We start from the raw sequence: 7,463 nt of genomic DNA on the forward strand, positions 1-7,463 counted from the left end.
CAAACCTTCGTAAACCTTGCAAAGATGTAGATTGCTCTTTATGTCATTAGCGTCCGGCGTGGAACAAAAACAATGGGATACCCGGTAATTTGCCAAAATAGATCGGATTTATTACTCGAATCTTGCTGCCGTCAGTATTCTTGATAAGGCAACGAAACAGGGTAATACACATTGAATGTGTATTTGGGAGTGTTATGTCATATTACTTGTTTGACAAGTGTGAGTCAAGTGGAATGTTTTCTTCATCAGAATATTAATTAAGAAAACATAATTTCACCGAATGTTGAAGTGAATGTTGAAGCAACATAGGTGTAGTTCCAGCCTCATACTCAGAGGTAAAACAAGTATCAGATCATGAATTGATAAGAAATATTCAGTCTCCTGTCGCTCATAAATGCACAACATTTGTTATATGGGCATTTAAAAAAATAACAAAGCTTTTAAACCTTATCTTATGTTTATATCTGGCGTCCCTGCATAATTTTCTCTTATTTACAAGCTCCTAATTCAAGCTTATGCGCTTCTTGCGTTATGTGGAAAGGGAATTCATTGATATGTGCTCTGCAGGTATGATTCAACTACGGGGTAAAGGAAGAGGAGTAAAATTTACAGAAGGGAAGAAAATTTAAGGCTACATAGTAGTGAGCTCTGACGCTTGTGCCTTAACAAGTGCATGAATAGAGAAATGGATAGACAAAGAGACAGAGAGGTGGACTCCATCTCCCTATATCGACCAGATACATATCTCCCCAACAAAATCTTTCTTAGCACATTTCTAACTATGTCTGCTGATCTGTCTTTCTACATCTTTCGTTCTCTGACATTATTTGCCTTTTCCAGTCTGCTGTCTACCCAACTATCTCTTCTTGTAATTTTCTAGTGTTTTCCATTTATATGATCTCCGTATGCCTATTTTGTTTCTTTCATCCCCAGTCTCTCTTTTTTTATCTATTGGTGTTTTCTTTTTCACTTTCAGCTGTCTTCTAACCATTATTCTTATTATTTCCCTGCATCTCTTTATTCTGTCCTGTCCATCTTTCTCTCTTCCCTTTCTTTTACCTCATATTCTTTACTGCCTTTGGTCTTGAAACATAGCATTTCTGTACCTCTCTCTCTCTGTCTCTCTCTGTTTCACACCCCTCTCTCACACACGCTGGTAATATTAGATGGACATATGCACAAATAAGAAAATATCCTTCCTGACATCTGTTGTGATGGTCAGCTGAATCCAATAACGGGCCAATTGCTCAATGTCTACAATGATAGCCTCCTCACCTTTGGACAATCCTAAAAGCACACAACCTGTGTATAGTATGATCATATGCAGCGGTCTGATCCTCATATTTTATGTTTGTAGAGTCGGCTTACATAACTATTCGTGAGACCCTCAGACTGTGGCCACTACATGCTTGGAGGCAGGTGGAAAATATTTCGTTCCAAATTCTCTGAGCAGTTAGTAGTCAGAAAAGTCAAGGGAGGTAATGTATGGAGCTAGGTGTTGCTAACTAGATCAGATCTTATGTGTGCCTTGGAGACTCGGAAGGATCCTCCGTCTCATTAATAACTTAGTACAGCTAAGGAAACCCACAAGCAGTATTTGGCTGGTGCAGCTCCAGATTGCTGGAAATCCAAGAACCCCAGGAGCATTACCATACCTTAGTGATGCAAGATATCTGCACACAAGCTGACAGTGTGATCATGAACAGGTGTAAAAGCATGATGTCCAGAATCCAGGGGACATGATCCCAAGAAAGTAGAGTGAAACACCAGTAGTAAGAGGTCAATAAGGCATTTTCTGTCAGAATAGCTTTTAAAGGAATCCTAAAACAATCACACATTTCAGTGCTCACACTTTCACCTCTCTTCAAGAATAACGATACAGTTTTACTTGTCATTACTTTCCACGCCATCTATCTTCGCATTCAAAATCCTCCACTCAATTCTCTGTCATTTCTGCTCCAGCAGCATGCCCCCACCAAACATATCTTCTCCCGTTCAATGTCTGCATTCTGCGAATACAGCCCCCTCTACTACCCTCCTTCGTGGTCCAATTCATTACCACTCCTAAAATTTCCTGAACCCAGGGAATCACTTGGTAGTTAGGGTATAGACGGTTTTTGTGCCTGTTGTATGAACTGGGTCTTGACTAGTGTAGCATTACGAAGTGCGATCTCCGGCTACTTCAGCCAAAACCCCATACTTTTTTCATGCAAATGATCATCCAATGGCTCATTAAACGGCCGAATTGAACGTGCTTCGACCAGATTTCCAGGCATTGCATGCATACCCTAACCGGTCGTTGCGTGAAAGCAATTTTCTAAGCTTGACATTTTCCTTGCTTGCAGATCACTTTAAATTCATGCTGTCTTTTTCTTGTTCATTAAAGAGCATGAACAATTACTCCTTATCTTTTCTTTCCAGGCCAATAAGGACTTTGGAAACCTCTCTCAAGTTTGCTCTTAGCCTTGAATTCTCAAGGATAACAATGACAACCCCTTCAATCTATCCATCTAACTGCTGCATTTCGTTCCTGTAACAATTCCTGTAACTCTCTTTTGCACTCTTCCCCAAACCAAGCTGAGGTCAAACACGTGTTTTGTAAAAGTTGAACATCTCCTCCATGATTTTGTAGTATATCACCCATTAATAAAATCTAAGAAGCTTTATGATACCTTTCATGCCACTTTCAAATTTCTCTCTCTTCCCCCCTCTCTCTCACACACACACAGTCACCATGCCCCATCACTCCTGTACCTTCCTGAGAAGTGTACCGCCCAATTTATATTCTTTGTTTCAAGAGTTTTAAACACCCCCCCCCCCCACTAAGATTTAAATCACAATGTGTATTAGAACAAGTAGTAGGGCAGCAATGCCCCCCAGTGAACTCTAGTACATACTCTCGTCTAGCTTGGCCACTTTTGGATCAATGCTACTTCTGATCCTTTCATTCTATGAGGTGTATCACTCCACAAAAGTCTGTTGTGTCACTGTATCGAATGCCTTCTGGAAATCCATATCCGCATAATGACTCCTATTGAGTCATCTGTTAACCTTCCGAAAAAAATGTCAAGCACATCAGTTAGAAATCCACAATACTCATTCCTAAACAAACAACAATTTTCCATATAATTGTTAATTCTGTCCCCTATAATTATCTCTAGAAACTTTTCCAACACCGAAATTAAACAGACACGCCCATAGCTACTGGTCTTATCCTGATTAACATTTCTGAACGAGAGCAGCGTTTTCATTTGTCCAGCATTTTGATACCTCTCCTGAGTTGAGAGAAGACTGAAAGTTTGTGACCAGTTCCTCCACAATTCATCCACACCCTCAATTACTGTTACGTCCTGAGATTAATCTCATCTGGCTCCATTGCCTCGTCAACCTCCTGTGACGCTCCTGCTAACATTCAAAAATCTACATTTGTTTGAACACAATGTTTCTCTGGAACCGATAGTGTACTTTGCACAAGAATACACTTTTAACAGGGAAGAGGGAATGTGGTTTAGAACGAAATATTTCCAGGCCAAATACACCTCAGAACTTAGATGCAAAACAATCAACTTCCTCAAAAGGGGGTAAAACTCACGAAGGGGTGGGGAGTCGGGTGATGTTTGAGATACTGGAGTCTCATCCTCTGTTGTCCTGTTCAGTCATACTGATTGGTTATAATATGAACACAACGCTGTAATTTGTGAGAAATATCCGTTGGAGCACAGAGTTCCAGAGTTGTCAGCGTTCACAGCAATGTTCAGGCACTCCTTCCAGTCTCGGTGACAGATGTTACGAACAAATGAGGCAGTGCTCCATAGATCAAGATTCACTATTCCTGGAATGGTAACAAATTTCAAAGTTTTCTTGTAAAGATATGTACGGCAACCCAACTTCCCTAACTTTCAAAATAACGCTAATAGGAAACATGGGCCAGATTTCTGGACTGATCAAGAATAATGGTCTATTGCAAGTGATGAGACTATAACTACAGATAAACAGGTAGCATACAATACTATTGACTTAAACTATAGTCGTCTTGTAAACTCCACTTCAAAAACACAAACAAGTATGAGAAAAAGATTGTTGGTGCAAGTGGAGGAAAGACCAGTTCAGTGGTCTTTGCCTCCCTGTTCGAACTTTGAGATACTCATTCTTCGGCAGACCAGAATTCTTGCTGTTCAGGAGTCATTCTCTGTTGCTTCATTTGTTTTTTTAAAGAAACACAGAGAGGCTGGGTGTATCTGCTTTATCAATTCAAACCTCACAGCTTACAGTAACTACTGCAGAAAAAGTAACCAGCTTACTTCACTTAGACACGGATTTTGACTGCAGAGAAGACATAGGTTCTGGGATGATAGACTATGTGCATACTTTTACTCTCAGCCACCCCCAGTGCCTCCGTTCCATTTTCCCAACTCCTTGTTCATTCATCCAACAGGCAATCACAGTGTTATTGGCAACGAAAAGATCTCTGTCACTCATAACTCTCACTCACTTGTCCACAGACCAACAAATTCTTCGCTGCCAACGAGCATGGTTTCAGTATGCGTACTTGGCTCCACATCAACTGCAATTTAAACTTCAACTTCAATTACTGCTTGTTTGATCTGTTCTTTATAATGTCGACCACGAGGCTATTTGCTTTCAAAGCTCCAGCCAATCTTTCAATCTGGTTCTACAGCAGTTCTACCTCATTTCAGTCATCAGATTGTAAAATTAGGTATAGTCAGTGAACCACCCACTCTATATGCTCAGAACATTCAGCACCAACTTCAGTTCACAGGTTTTTCAAGGCATGGGTTTGCCAATCATTTGGAGTAACAACACTGATCCTGCACGAAATGCACAGGAACCACAGAGACTGGGAAAACAAGTCAGTTCCACTATATTCATTACAGTGAGGAGAAAGTCATTTCAACAGTGGAAAAACAGACCTCTCTTATCCTAAATCTGTGTCATGGACATAAATTGCAGAATTGCATAATAGGAAATAGAAAATCAATTCCATCAAGTCGAACATGGCTCATACATTTTTTGCAGTGATAGCATTCAACGTGTTCGTCGAATTCCTCGCTTGCTTATGCTTTGGACTGAAAAATTTGAAATGAGCTGACGGTATCTGTGGAGAGGGAAAAACAAGGAAACAATGAGAGGAAACATGTATGTTGATGACCGTAAGTAAAAACGGATCTGAAATGTGGATTTTATCACTTTCACCACAGAACCACCACAGCACTGAAGGACTTCCTATTTACATCTCAGATTTGTTATGATGATCTTTGAGACTAGATGACCCGAAGACACAGGAAGAATAATAGCTAATTCATTCACTTTGAGATAACCCCCTGAAATTGCTCACTCAATAACGAAATAGAGAGAGAGAAACAAATACGTTTTGTTTTAAGGTTAAAACAAAAATCTGAACACATGGTTTATTGCCACTGAGACTGCTCAGCACATTAACACCAGGGATGGTTATGGCGCCTGTTCAGCACATCAGCAACAGGGACATTGTTAATGAAAATATTCGTAACATTAACATGTAATGTAATCCTTCTGTTTGCCATTTTGTATTAAGAATGGATAATTTTAGGAACAGGAATGCCAATTGGAGCATTTGCATTGAAACTCCTCGCAATGTTAACCCTATGATATGGCTTCGGTAATTTTCCCTTTTTTATGTGAAGTCAATTTTCGCCGGTTTTTAAAAATTAAAGCCAGAAAAATGCAATTGCTTAAATATATTCTCTAATCAGTTTTAATGTTCTTCGCCTGTATCACTGTATTTTAATGAATTTGGCTATGTAAATAACAGATATTCAGGTATGGCTATTCATAAGTAGTTGTCATGTCGATGCGTTGATTTAAACACAACTGCCCTGACCTCACATTAATGTAATATAATTTGTGAGATAAAGGTGGATAAAGCTTTCGAATTTGATGTCAATTGCGCTTGCCAGCACGTCTTCAGTAGATCAATCTTAGAAAGACACAAGGCATTGCCCACCCTATGGAGGCAATCTTACAATTACTGACGAACTGGGTACGAAACTGTTTCTACACTTGCTTTTCAGTGGAGAATGAAGAATCTATGCGATACATCCAGCTGTGCAATAAACGCAACCAGATAACTCCAGTTGCTTTATTGAGGTTCAGTCAGGTATTTTCACAGTATCTTATGTAAAATACCTTCTCATTTGATTTTGTTTATTTTAGACTGTGGACTAAAAATAAAGATACAGCTTTAAACTAGGGATACTGTCCAAGCAGGTGACGATAGTTTTCAAATTTCTGTTTCGTGGAACACAATTGTATTCAGTTTTATAGTTTGCCAGGAACAGTGAGAGCAAAAGCAGATGCCTAAAAGCCGGTCGATTCAAAATGAAGGATTGTGTATTTGCGAGCAAGATTTGTATTGGCTTCTGACCAGGTGACCATTGATGTATGGGGCCAACATAACAGAAAAACACCTAGCCTGCAAAGAGAAACCATAAATAATCGGTGTGTATGTACCTCTCCTTCTTGCATAGAGATTCCGGCAAGTCTCCAGTAAGAGGCTGGCGCAACTGGCACAGTGGCTAGCACTGCTGCCTCAAAGCACCAGAAACTAAGATTTGATTCCCTGCTTGGGTGACTGTGTGAAATATGCATGTCCTCCCCGTGTCTGAGGAACAGATTTGCAGGTGAGGTGAATCAGCCATGCTAAGTTGCACCTGTCCAGGAATGTGCAAGCCAGGAGGATGAGCAATGCTAAATGCAGGGTGACAGTTCCAGTTCCGGTTGGGATGCTCTTGGAAGATTCGATGATCCTCGATCTGTAATGCAGGGATTAGGTGAAGAGAGAATGATCTTTTAGCCACCTTCCTCTGCAAGTCCTCTTTTGAAGGAAGAATAAAAAATCTTCAAAAACAGTGAAAAGTTGAATGCTGTACGAAAGAATGAAAGAAAGCATCAATGTGAAAACAATCTTATGTCAATTAAAATGCAGCGTTCGGGTTTCTCAGCCCAGTGCACGTCCATGTGCTTGCTTTTACATTCTTGTTTTTCTTCCTCTCTCTCTCTTTTGTAAACATTTTAAAGTTTTTGTAAAGAAAACTTACCTTGGAGCGGTTGAGGGCCGGAACGAAGTAGCTGTACCTAATCTGGCACCCTGAGGAACTACATTGTAAATTTCTCAGTGTATTCCTGTACTTCTGTAATTGCATACATATGATAATGAACCTGATTCTAATTTTTCTAAGGCTAATTAGAAAGAATCATTTTAAACTATAAAAAAAATGAAATTAGCAACTTCCATTTTGATTTGGAATTTTCCTGATACTTTCCCTTCCTTTCCTTCTTTTGGTTTCCTCAAGGGATAATATCCACCCCTTTAACAGAAGGGCACGTTGTTCATGGAACTGTTCAGAAATCAACATTGGAGCTATTGTTACTGAAGCCGTCATTCAAGTTAATAACAAGGAAAT

This window comes from Chiloscyllium plagiosum, unplaced genomic scaffold (genome assembly GCF_037043375.1).
Source record: "Chiloscyllium plagiosum isolate Xiang-an unplaced genomic scaffold, Cpla_swu_hap1 HiC_scaffold_35, whole genome shotgun sequence".
NCBI lineage: Eukaryota > Metazoa > Chordata > Chondrichthyes > Orectolobiformes > Hemiscylliidae > Chiloscyllium > Chiloscyllium plagiosum.